The sequence below is a fragment of the Danio aesculapii genome, chromosome 9 (assembly GCF_903798145.1).
Source record: "Danio aesculapii chromosome 9, fDanAes4.1, whole genome shotgun sequence".
Classification (NCBI taxonomy): Eukaryota; Metazoa; Chordata; class Actinopteri; order Cypriniformes; family Danionidae; genus Danio; species Danio aesculapii.
This window is the reverse complement of record NC_079443.1, coordinates 16594949-16608688: the sequence shown is the minus strand read 5'-3', so window position 1 is coordinate 16608688 and position 13740 is coordinate 16594949. Positions and strand designations below refer to the sequence as shown.

At 35.8% G+C, this 13740-nt stretch overlaps 1 pseudogene; it reads left to right on the top strand.

The window, feature by feature from the left end:
* LOC130234616 (uncharacterized) overlaps window positions 1–13740 on the top strand; it is a 59122-nt pseudogene that overhangs the window by 37082 nt on the left and 8300 nt on the right.

The window sequence follows — 13740 nt, the reverse complement described above, 5'->3', positions numbered from 1 at the left end:
CTTCATTAATATAAGTTTATGTTATTTAAGTTCATGTTAACTCAGAGTGCATTAACTAATGTTAACAAGCACAACATTAAATTTTAATAATGCATTAGTTAATGTTGAACTATGATTAATAAGTGCTTTACAAGATTATTCATACTTAATGTTAGTAAATACATTCTAAAGTGTTACCAATTAATTTGACCTAACCTTTTATTATTATTATTTACAAAGAATATAATAAATAGTAAACATTAGAAAAAGCTGCGAATAAATTATCAGTTTAGCCTATTCAAGTAAATAGCGATTATAAAAAAATTGAATCACGTTATCAAATCTCATTGACCATTTTTTCAACTTAAACATTCTGATGAAAGAGCAGCGAATAAATCTCTCATTTAGATAAGTTGTTTGACTACATTAAATAACAAAGGTGTCGCTTTAAAAACGCACAGATCTATAATGAAAGCATTCGATTGCTTTCCTAACGGTTTATGTTCATTTAACATTTGTTTTGTTTAAAAGAAATCCCACGAAGATTGACATGTTTAAATGTTATTATTATTATTATTATTATTATTATTATTATTATTATTAGTAGTAGTAGTAGTAGTAGAAGTAGTAGTAGTAGTAGTAGTAGTAGTACTAGTATTAGTTGTACTGTACATGTCTGTTCAAACATGCATCCAAAAGCCAGAGCATCCACTTTCGCTCTGCTTCAAATCGTGTGTATAGAATTAGTTTCGGAAAAAGCGTCTATTTACCACTATGGAGCGCGCTTGACAAGCACACACCGCTACATGAACTTACTGTTTTGAGGATGGCATAGGAAGGGCAGTGGTGCCTATAATGGAAAGGAAGGGAGTCCTGCCATTTTTATATTTATTTGTGGTTATTTGTGTTTTTTATATATTTTGTGTTTTCATGCCTAAATAAAATTAAAGCGCAGAACAGATTCACATTTAAGAGCAAGGGGAGTCCCCTGGTGATTCTGCGGTATGGTTTGGGTAAGGAGGATCGGCTCTTTAATGTTCATTGCCACCCTTCATAGAAAGACAGAAAATATGGGAGAAATACGGGAAAATACCTTTACGGGATGATAGCAGGATAGAATTGTAACATACGGCAGAATCCTGGGAAAAACAGGAGGCTTGACAGGTATTGTTAAATCCCAAATAACATGCTATACAAAATACACTTATACACTACTTATGCACGTACACACTCAACCATGTAATGAATGAGTTTGATGTCTTACCAAATGGAACATTAAGGTTTTTATTTATTTATTTTTTTACTAAATGGAATTTCAAACTATTCCCTAGACAACATTTAACAGTTGACAAATTAGTGAGATAAATAACCAAACTACTGTTACTACATCTGTCGTGAGTATAACTGCGTTCACCATTCAACGTTTCACACTTCTTTTTATCAGTTAAAATAAGTGCATCATTGGGGTTTTTAAAGGTTTTTTTTTTTTTTTTTTAGTATTTTCTGTGTGATTGCACTACTTGCACTCTTCATACTACAAAAAAAAAATAAATAAAAAATAAGTAGTGCGTAAGTAAGCTTTGGTAACGGTTTATATTTTTGATTTAAAAAAATCAAATCTAAATGATGAAAGACAGTTAATAATTTCAAAAAAGAAAATTAAAACAAAGAAATTATGACTTATGACATAATTATTAATATTATTAATTATGACATATTATGCAAAAGTATTTTTATTTGGCATGTTGACAAACCACATTTTAAAATACTTTCAATTTTAATTGTCAATAGTTTATTTTGAAAAAGATCAACCACTTTGTGAGGTTTGGTTATAAACTAATTTTGAGAGGATCACGTGCTTATGATTGCTAGCGGCTGGATCCGCATTATCCAATTCTCAGTGCACCAATCAGACGTCTCCTAAGCTACTACAAATACCCTGGGCTACGTACCACCGCTATCTTCGTTTGAAGAATCCCCCTCATCCACCCCTACTCCTCCTTCTTCCTAGATCGGTGACACGGTGGCCCAGTGCTTAGCACTGTTGCCTCACAGCAAGAATGTCTCTGGTTCCAGGCTTTACCAAACCAGCAGATATTTCTGTGCAGAGTTTGCATTTTCTCCCCGTGCTCACGTGGGTTTTCCCCGGGTTCCCCGGTTTCCTCCCACCGTCCAAAAAACATGCAACATAAGTTAATTGACTTATCCAAACCGGCACTATAGACATGCTCCTAGTAAATAGTTATCTCTCAAGAGCAGTCACTGGCTGTTCATTGGCTATTACAGCCGGGGAGTTCTCAAGATCTACCTGAGCTCAAACTCCCCTCTCGCCTTGCAACGGGAGGGAGCCCCGGGCTTGAGGATCTTATGAGCTCAGGGCTCTCTCCCGGGACAGCGTGCCAAACAAGCTTATAATCAATCATCAATCAAGTGTGAACTCTTGAAAAGCACCAAAAACATATACAATTGATCTAACGTGAAAGTAATTATATCAAAAATGCTACAAAGGATTTTATTGCAATAAATGTTGCTTTTTTGCACTGTTTATTGATCAAATAATTCAGAAAATTTAATTTAATTGTAATTAAATTCTGTATCTATCCACAAATCAGTTTTTAGGATGTCCACAAAGGAAACATCATATGCCACTGAAAACAGAAGGAATGAAGCAGAAAATGAAATGAAAATAATAAAATGTCTGAGACAAAAATATTTCATTACCATTAATCTAAATATACAGTGTATCTTTAATATTTATAGAAATAATTTATATTAATAATTCATATAGTTTATATATTTTACATTTGCTGCCATGCTGAATAATGATGTTAGGAAGTTTTGTATCCGTATGTTTATTTGTTAGCCTGTTAGCTAATCATTTCCTCACAGAAAGCCACGCAGTTAGGCTTTGCATAGACCAATAGTACTTTTAAAAGATCAACCACATACATTTTTTGAATAATCATGATAATAATACTAAAATATTTGCTGCCATAGTTTTACGCACTGAATAATGATAAAGATTTGTATCCTGTTTATTTGTTAGCATGTTAGCTAATCGTTTCCTCACAGAAAGCCATGCTATGCATTCAGGCTGTGCACAGACCACTTTAGAAGTACTTTTGAAAGATCAACCAGCACAAATATTTTAACCAGCAGAATTTTTTTTAAGTAATAATAAAGATAACAATAGTTAAAAAAAAAGCTCTCAATGTATTCCACAAGTCTTTAAGGTTTGCATAGGCAGGATTGGTAAATAATGGCAGAATTGTATTTTTTTGGTGCACTAATCCATTAAGTAAGATGAGAAATGGTTTTAATCCTAACACAGAGAGGACATTAGCCTTGTAAGATTAGTTCCATGCAGGCAATGATCCGGTGCAGCGTTCAGGTCATTCCCTTTATGGCAGAAATGAAATAACGGAGCACTTAGATAATAAAAGAACAGCGTGTTTATTTCAGATATTCTATTCATTCAGTGATTGTTTTAATAACACTATACAACAATGCTTAATTAGTTAATGTAATGGGTTTTTATGAACTATGCAAAATACTTTAACAATATTTAATAATCTATGTTAACATTTATTACTTCATGCACAAATACATTTTAATAAATCACAACTTGAGTGTGTTATTAATAATTCAACTGGTAATAATAATTCAACTGGTAATAATAATTCATAATGTTTTGAAATGCTCTTTAAATCTTCATACAGTAGGGTGTGTTTGACATTGAATGCTCCCATGATGTTGAAAGAAAGGTTCTGTGTGCAACATTTTCTCAACATCCTGTATTTGTTGACAGAAACTTACCAGAATAGATATTTGATGAATGTTAATGTTGATACTTATAGAACGATTCTTAGAACATTAGAAAAAACATTCATGAAAAGCTATATTGTGAAAAAAGGTAGGTTGTAAGAATATTGTTCTAACTTTAATGTTTTCCTTTTACTAAATAGCTTATAATATTTATAAAACATGGTCATTATAATGTCTAAAACATTTATTTATTTAATTTTATATTGCTGTTAGCTGTCTATGTGAGAGCGGGGTAAGTTGTCATAGTTTTCATACTGTTTAACTTTTACTGAGCACCGTACACCAAAATGTAATAAATCACACATCAAATGAAAGAAGGAAGTCTCGGGCACATATTTTGTATTTATTACATTTTCATATCTCTTCTCATTATAGAGTTGTACACTGTTGAATGGAGAATGTGCACTTGTGACCCTTTGCCCCATCGGCAGGTAAGTTGTCACACTACATTATCTGGAAATAAAAACACAACTACTTAATTGTGATTATTGATTTTTGAAGTTTTGAAAACAAAACTTGAAATATAAACAATCATGCCTAGAGAACGTTACGGTTACTAAAGTACAGAGAGGGAGTATGTGAGCAAAAGATCATGTGTGTGTATGTAAATAACACACTTACAGTACTTAAAATTTGATGTATTTGTACTTACAGTAGACTACGTATAATTTCGAGCTGCTGTTTACACTCCTGGTTTATGATACTTTATTCCTGTGCTTTTAACAGACAAACTAAATGCAAATATCTCATGTCAGACATGTCCAATGACTTTGTAAAATGCAAATACATGGCTTTCGTCACAGGAACAATAAAATGATCATCTGTGATTCAGTTCCCCATTTGTCCTCTTCACTTGAACTTAGTCTATATACAGTTTCAGATCAACCCAACAGCAAGTACAATCCTCCCCCGACCTTATAAACCTCTTGTAGCATCTTAAAGAATTTACAAGAGCCATTTGGCTTCTAATTACCACAAACAAGCAGATCGAAATATCTCGTCTTTTCAGTTCATGGCCTGCGGGAGAAAAGAGTCCTCCAGCCAGCATTGATGAAGCTCTGAAGTGACGGCCCTGGGGGAGGTTTTATTTCTGCCGTGTGGAAAGCAATAGTAGACCCTGCTGCTCTGTTTCTCTCTCTCTTAGATCTCTCTGTTCTTATCTGCATCTATCTGTGGCTGGTGTATGTGTTTGTATGGTGTGATGGTATTCTCTGTCTCAACATGTCCGCTGTCAGGCTCTGGAGAGGGTGTAAAGCTAGACGGAGCCAAAATAAACATACCACTCCTCCATGTTTTTCGATCTTTAAAAAAAGAATGAGAAGAAAAGAAGAATTATATCTTGATTGCATGTTGGTTGAGCTCTTGATCCTCTAAGAGTTCTGTTTTTTTTTTTTTTTTACTGCATGATAACATATGCAGGCCTGATAAGAATAAAGCCAATGTCTGAGTACGCTGAGCTTAGAAAATTTTAAGCAGTCTCAAATGGATAGTTTATTTCAAACACACACACACGCACGCACGCACGCACACACACACACACACACAAAGTAAAATTAAGGTAAAAAAAGGAAGTAAAAATGTATGCTAAATACGTATTTTCTGTATCATAAAACCCAAATATCAAAAAATATTTTTATATTTTCCAATTAATCATGTTAATTTTAATGTCTTCCAATAAAAATACATTAACGAATAGTACTGAACGGATTAATTAAATGAGATAGAAAAATCTGTGAATCTATTATAAGCAATTACAATAGAATAGAATAGAATAGAATAGAATAGAATAGAATAGAATAGAATAGAATAGAATAGAATAGAATAGTGGATCCTCCTGATTTTATGATTCTCAGGACATGTAAAATATTATAATTGTTATTTCTTTAAGTACATTTCATTTAATCACTACTCAATGAATAGAATATAATTATATTTTTGTTTCACAAATATAACAAAAATAGAATGTATACTTTTATTTTCACCAATTCTTGCATTTTTTAAATCAAATATTGTTTACGAATAGAATAGAATAGAATAGAATAGAATAGAATAGAATAGAATAGAATAGAACAAAGCAGTGGATCCTCCTAGTTTTATGAGATTCGGGTCATGTGAAAAACTGTAATTGTTTTTTTTTTCATCAACTGCTTCTCAATGAATAGAATAGAATAGAATAGAATAGAATAGAATAGAATAGAATAGAATAGAATAGAATATAACTGGATTAATGAGACTGAGGTCCTTGAGTAGAATAGATGTTTTTATTTATTTATGAATTAACAATCCTAGAAAAATAAGATTTCAGTTTACTTCAAGTCCTGCTCAGAATAGAATAGAATAGAATAGAATAGAATAGAATAGAATAGAATAGAATAGAATAGAATAGAATAGAATAGAATACAACAGTAGATCCACCTGGTTTTATGAGACTCGTGTAAAATACTGTTATTTCTTTTAGTACATTTCATTCAGTCACTAGTCAATGAATAGAATAGAATAGAAATAGAAATATTGCTTCACAAATATAGAACATAAGAGAATACATACTTGCTTTTTCACAAATTTCTGCATTTGTATCAAATATCGTTTATGAATAGAATAGAATAGAACTGTGAATCCTCCTGGTTTTATGAGACCCAAGTCATGTAAAATTCCATAATTGTTATTTCTTTTAATACATTTCATTTAATCCCTACTCAATGAATATAATATAATATAATATAATATAATATAATATAATAGAATAGAATAGAATAGAATAGAATAGAATAGAATAAAATAGAATTATTTCTTTTTGTTTCACAAATCTAACATTATAGAATACATACTTGCATTTTCACCAATTCTTGAATTTTTAATCATATATCATTTATGAATAGAATAGAATGTGGGTTTATGAGACTCAAGTTCTTGAGTAGAATATAATTTAGATTATTTTTTAAATTCATGCATAAACAATAATAGAAACAGAAGACTTTCTTTTACTTCAAATGCTGCTGCTCAATGACTAGATTAGAATAGAATAGAATAGAATAGAACAAGGGATCGTCCTGGTTTTATGAGATTACTTTGGTATTCTTTTAGTGCTTTCCATCAACCGCTTCTCAATGAATAGAATAGAATAGAATTATGTTTTGTTTCACAAATCTAACAAAATAGAATACATAATTGCATTTTCACAAATTATTTTATCAAATATTATTTATGAATAGAATAGAATAGAATAGAATAGAATAGAATAGAATAGAATAGAATAGAATAGAACTGAACAGAACAGTGGATCCTCCTGGTTTAATGAGACTCAGGTCATGTAAAATACTATAATTGTTTTAAGTGCATTTCATTCAATTACTACTCAATAAATAGAATAGAATAGAATAGAATAGAATAGAATTATTTTTTTGTTTTACGAATATAATATAATAAAATACATACTTGTATTTTAACCAATTATTTCCTTTTTTTAATAAAATATAATTTATGAATAGAATAGAATAGAATAGAATAGAGAATAATTTTTTAGTTGCATGAACAGGGCAGAGCAGAATGTTTCTATTTTTTTCAAATGGTTTTCCATAGAATAAAACATAATAGAATATATATTTTTAATGTATTGATTATACTTTTTTTATGGAACATTCTATGAATAGAACAGAACAGATTAAATCTAACAATTGCTCAACCATTAGCACCTTGTCCTAAAAAACAACAACAGGATAAATGCGTGCTTAAATGTGGGGTATATTTGCACAAGTTTAGATTGCAAATTGAGGAGATTTGTGTAGAATTATATGATTAATCAAAGCAGCTGAAGGTTAAAGCTGACATTGATGCCCTGAACCATGAAATGGACGTTTGAGCTGTGTGTTTGCTACTATGGAGGTGTCTTTAAGGAGCACCCATGTGGGACAGGCTTAATTTAGCTCTCACTGAAGAGGATTCTGACACAGATTGTGTGTGACAGCTGTTTCCTCCCACTCATACACAAACATGCTTTCAGACTTTCTCTTTCCTTTCGCTCACATGCACACATAGACACACACAGCCCCTTCAGAGATTAAAAATAATAAATATATAAGTTAAAAGGCATTGCTCGGGGAAATGAAATTACCATTTAAAACTAAAAATAAATAAATAAATGCATTTGAATTTGTAGAACAAAAGTCAAAGGTAAAACACTTTAAGGCATGGATAAGAAGCGCAGATGCTGATAATTAGAATGTGACATCAGAGCCAATTAATCTCATTGACTCGCTGTAAATGGATTATGTTAAAACTGTTTGCATACTTTAATGCTTCTCCATGCTTATTGTGTTTTGCATTTTCTGAATTGGCATATGCAAAGGATTTTCACAAAAATGGCAAGATACCGTCAGAGAATAATGCAGCAAGAAAGCTTTTCTTCTCAGTATTATTTCATTTTCAGGCATTCCTACGACCTATAGGACTATTGGAATAGCTGCCTATGGACACACTCTCATAACAAAATATTGGACACAATCTCTTTCTTTCTTTCTTTCTTTCTTTCTTTCTTTCTTTCTTTCTTTCAAATAAAAATAAAATAAATAAATAAATAAAATAAAAATAAATAAATATAAATAAATAAATAAATAAAATATAAATCAATAAATAAATAAATGAAAATAAAAATAAATAGAAATAAATAAAATAAATAAACAAAATAAATAAAAATATAAATAAATAAATAAATAAAAATATTAATAAATAAATAAAAATATTAATAAAAATCGAAATAAATAAAAATCGAAATAAATAAAAATAAAAATAAATAAATAAATAAATAAATAAATAAATAAATAAATAAATACATAAATAAATAAATAAATAAATCCAATTTGAAGCAACTAAATTACTTAAGATACAGTCTTGATATGTAAAAAGAAAGTCTGTGTCACGATCACCAGTGATTTAACCGTCATAGATCGCTGGAGAACATTCACATTTTCAAAGACTACAATCCTGTCTTAATATGAACTGCAAGTTCTGTCATGCAACACACACACACACACACACACCTACTCCAAGTCTCCATTGATTACACTCACAGAGCTGAGGCTGCCCAAGTACTGATTACTGATTACACACACACACACACACACACACACACACACACACACACACACACACACACATATATATATATATATATATATATATATATATATATATATATATATATATATATATATATATATACGACTCACTTTGAGACACTCATTGCTGAGTCTTGTTAATTTGTCAAGTTAACATTATGACGTGGAGTCCTTGCCTTGTCCTGCCATGTTTTTGACCAAAGCCTTGTTTGTTTGTTTATGTTGCTTGCTTCCTGCCTGTATTGACCATTCGCCTGTTCTGGATTTCCTGTCTACAACAGTTTGTCCCTGATTGTGATCATTGCCTGTCTGACTATTCTCTGTTTAATAAACCTGCATTTAGATCCACAATTCCCTTGTTAACGTTTCCCTTGTGATAGTCTGCCAGTGGGGTATAAAAATAAACATATTTAAAGTGATTTTCTTTCTGATATCAGTAGCAGATTTGTTATTATTTATGCATAGTCATTTAATTTTGATGCAAGTCTTTGAAACTACTCTCATGTTATTTGATTCTCCTATATATGTATATATATATATATATATATATATATATATATATATATATATATATATATATATATATATATATATATATATATATATATATATATATATATATATATATATATATATATATATATATATATTTATATATATATATATATATATATATATATATATATATATATATATATATATAGAGAGAGAGAGAGAGAGAGAGAGAGAGAGAGAGAGAGAGAGAGAGAGAGAGGAGAATGAGCTTGCTCTTTTCTCAGTTGACCTGAAACCTTAACAGGTGGAGGTGCCGGAGCACCTTGTCTGCATAATCAATTGCTCCCGAGAGTGGGCTAAAACTGAAGGGGAGGACCTTGTATTGCCATGCTCGACTTTCGAACGCAAACCGCAGGAACTTCCAGTGGCGTGGAAGTATAGAGACATGGAAATACGCATTCTTCAGGTCTATTGCTGCAAACCAATCCCAAGGTCGAACTTCTGCGTAAGCATTCTGAAGCGCAGACTGTGAAGGCAGCGATTCAAAATGTGCAGATATTGGATTGGCCGTAGCCCAATGCTCTTTTTGGGCACGATGAAGTACGGGCTGTAAAACCTGCTCTCCATCTTGGCTGGAGGGACCGGCTCGATTGCATCCTTCGCCAGGAGGACAGCAATCTCCTCTCGCAAGGGCTGACCCTGGTGAAATACATGCCCGTGAACCTGGGAGGCCGTTTCGCGAACTGTATCGCATAGCCGAGTCTGATCTTACGGATGAGCCATTGTGATGGGCCGGTCCACGCTAACCAGGCAGGCAGAACCCCCGCAAGTGGTCCCACCCACACAATCACTGACGTGCCAGCGGCTGGGCAGCGTGGAGTGAGTGGGCTCACCCGGGGAGCGCTGGGGTCCCACGGGAGAGCAGGAGACGAGAGGCTTGCTCTCGTCTCACACCCCAACTCCAGAGGAGGGGCTGGGAGTGAAAGAGAAAGGAGACTGTTCTCTCGCGCTTCGTGAGCCATTGGTGAAATGCACTGATCCTGTGAGCTGGAAGGCGTAGTGTCCCAGACTGGCAGTGTTTGGGCTGTCACATCCGGGAAAGGGGTAAAATGCTCTTTCTTTGAGGATTTTAATGCCGTTTTTTATTTATTTTTTGTTAAACGAAGTGCCTCGTCCTCAGGTGCGAAAAGAGCAAATTCCCTCTTCTCCAGATGGCCCGTCGCAGGGACGCTTCGTGGTCCGTCTACCAAACTTAGCGGCACCCTGGGGCAGGGTGGGGCCTGTGAGATGCTCGGCGCAGCCGCTTGGTCAGAGGCACAAGCGGGGCGGTGGAGCAAAAGCTACAGGTGAGCGCCCTCTGCGAAAAGCAGTGGATGTGGATGGCTCGGTGGGAGGGAGCGGTTTTACGATCCCGCCGATAGATTATATCACCCATCACCTCCGACTGCTCCTTCACCGGCATGAATTCCTGGGCGAGTTCACTGACGGTGTCGCCGAACAGATCAGCCTGGGATATGAGTGAGTTGAAAAAGCGAGCTTTGTCAACATCACACACATCACCAGGTTTAGCCTGCGGTGGCATTCCTGGCCACTAATGTGACCATCGTCCTTTCCAGGGCACACACAGCCGACTTTTTTTTTTTTTTTTAGCATAGTTAGTTGCGATGCAGAGCTCATGCTCAGTCCTGGGTCGGAACCATCCCCGCACAGCTGGGCCAGCGCCTGCGCTTGGAAGTGCTGGTAGGTGGCCATAGCTTGCAAATTGAGGACGGAGGCACATGCACGTAAGCCTACATGCGCATCCAGGAAGAGGGGTTTTCACACCCCTCTAGTCGGTCAGGCCGCGGGGCTGGGGGATAAACCATCTCCAGGGCCACGGCTGAAGCAGCCTGGGGAAGCACAGCCACAAAGTCTGCTTCTAGATTCGACACCACGCTCATCAACCCGGAGGGAGGAGCGGGTTCAAATCCTCATCAGACATTGACAGCCCACCCTCCAAGGATGGTGAGGATGGAATCGCATGCAGATCGGGCAGAAAAAAGTGCCCTCCAAACTGCATGAGCCTACTGTGCACCTCTGGGAAAAAGGGGATGGAAGGATTTGAAGGTCTTGCCTCCTTATATCCTCCACATAACACCCATCTAGTCTGTCCAGTCGCGGGGCTGGGGGATAAACCATCACCAGGCCCACGGCCGAAGCAGCCCGGGAAAGCACGGCCATCATGTCTGCTTTTTAGATGCCAACGCTGTGCTCTCCAGCCCGGACAGAGGGAGCGAGCGAGAGTTCGCATCCTCATCAGACAATGACAGCGCATCCTCCGATGCAGCGATGGAAGTCTGATCCTCGGTGTCATCAAGTGAGAGAACGACCATCCATAGACGGAGAAGATCTCTTCACCTGAAGCTTGGATGGAGCGCGTGGAGAAGCAAGAGGTCTGCAGCTCGAAGGCGGCGGATTTACTCCCACTGTAACCCTCAGATCTACCTGAGTGCCAACCGCAGTGCGGGGGACAACTTGGGGTAGGTCACTCTTTTGCAAGAGCAAGCCGCGATCTTAACTGCGCAACAGACATGACATCACAGTGATGGCATGCACTGCCCGAGAGCACTGCATTAACATGCTGGACCCCCAGACATGAAACGCAGTGCTCATGCCCATCATCCCGGGACAGGAAACCACCGCATCCAGAAATGCACGGTCAGAGTGACGTCTTGAAAAAGAACCGTGTTTTTTTTTCGTATATACAAACCGCTATTGGAGGACCGGACCCAAAGGACGCCAGGCAAAGGAAAAAACCCCAGCTCGACCATCTGCCACTGCGTATACGCGCTCTGGACCTGGAGAAACTGCTTCTCGATCTCTCTCTGTAGACACAGGTTGGAGATACCCTCAAAGACTCTCTCAGAAGCTTTGTGAAAGTCTCTGAAAGCGAAAAGGATGTCGAACATTGCACTAGCCACGTCTTTATGGCATGACTGATTGTCATTGATGCCAGCTGTGCATGCTGACGCTGCCAACTCATTGGCATTTCATTGGCCCGTTTTGATACGCTTTCAGATGTTTCTGAAGAAATCCCCCATAGTGGAAGTTTCCACATAGTATTGGAGTTCTCCATCCGAAGGGGAACTAATCTATATGAGTACTGTGAACTTACTCCACTTAGGTTGAAGTAATGAGGTATTTTATTAACTCATTACCTTCTACACTGAGTTCAAAACTCTTCAAATGAGTACAATTAACTTTCAGTCAATTTTGAATTAACTACACTCATTTCATTTGATAAAGTTGACTGTCGGGTTTTACAGTGTATGTCATCAGTCAGCCATTTTGGAGAGCAGGATATAAACAATGCCACTGAGCCAAATGAAACTAATATTTTGATGAATATTGTTTCTGAAAATGATCAGTTATTGTCATATTTTGCCCAATACTAATTGGTTAGCCCGGAAAATAAAATGAATACTAAATACTAAAGTTATAACAAATCAAGCAGAAGAGAGTCTAATAAAGTAAGTTTGTGAAAATATATTTTCCTATCTATTAGGCAGGGTGCGAATTATACAATGACTATCAGGGGGGTGAATTTTTTTTTAGCAATGTTATTTTGTGTAATAAGCTTCAATGAACCGATATATTTAATTAAATTACATCTAATTAATACATTAAACTTGTTTTCATGGATATTAAGTGGTTCTCAATGACATTTGTGATATTAAACAAACTGTAACAAATTAATGGATGACCATAAAAGACTGCGTTTATTATTACTTTACTGTTTAGCATCCATGTGTGAACGAATGTATAGTAAAATACAAACTTTGCATCTAGTTTTATGGCATGGGGGAATTGTCAACCTACGTCACACATGACATCACTTGGGTTCAGACACGCATAGCGTTTGCAAAAAAAGACCAGTTGCAATAGCAAACATGTTGTGCGGTAGGATGCCAAAGTCGAGTCCAAAAATAGAAATCATCAATTTTACCATACACCACACTGCTTTTAATGCCAACCGAAGACGTCTTTGGCTAACAGCCATCAGAAGAGCTGAATGGAGAGACCACCTAATAAATAATGCTCGACTCTGCAGTCCTCATATTATATCAGGTAATTCCACGCTATGCTGAATCAATCACATTACTTGTGTTTGATTGCAGCAATGATTTCAGCAAAAACAGTTAAATATGGTTAATTCAAGAGTTCCCACTTAGATATGCTTGGCGTATAAAGCTGGTTTGGCATGCTGTCCCGGGAGAGAACCCTGAGCTCGGAGATCTTTGAGCCCAGGGCTCCCGCCCGGGTCGATAAGCATATCAGGAGATCCGAG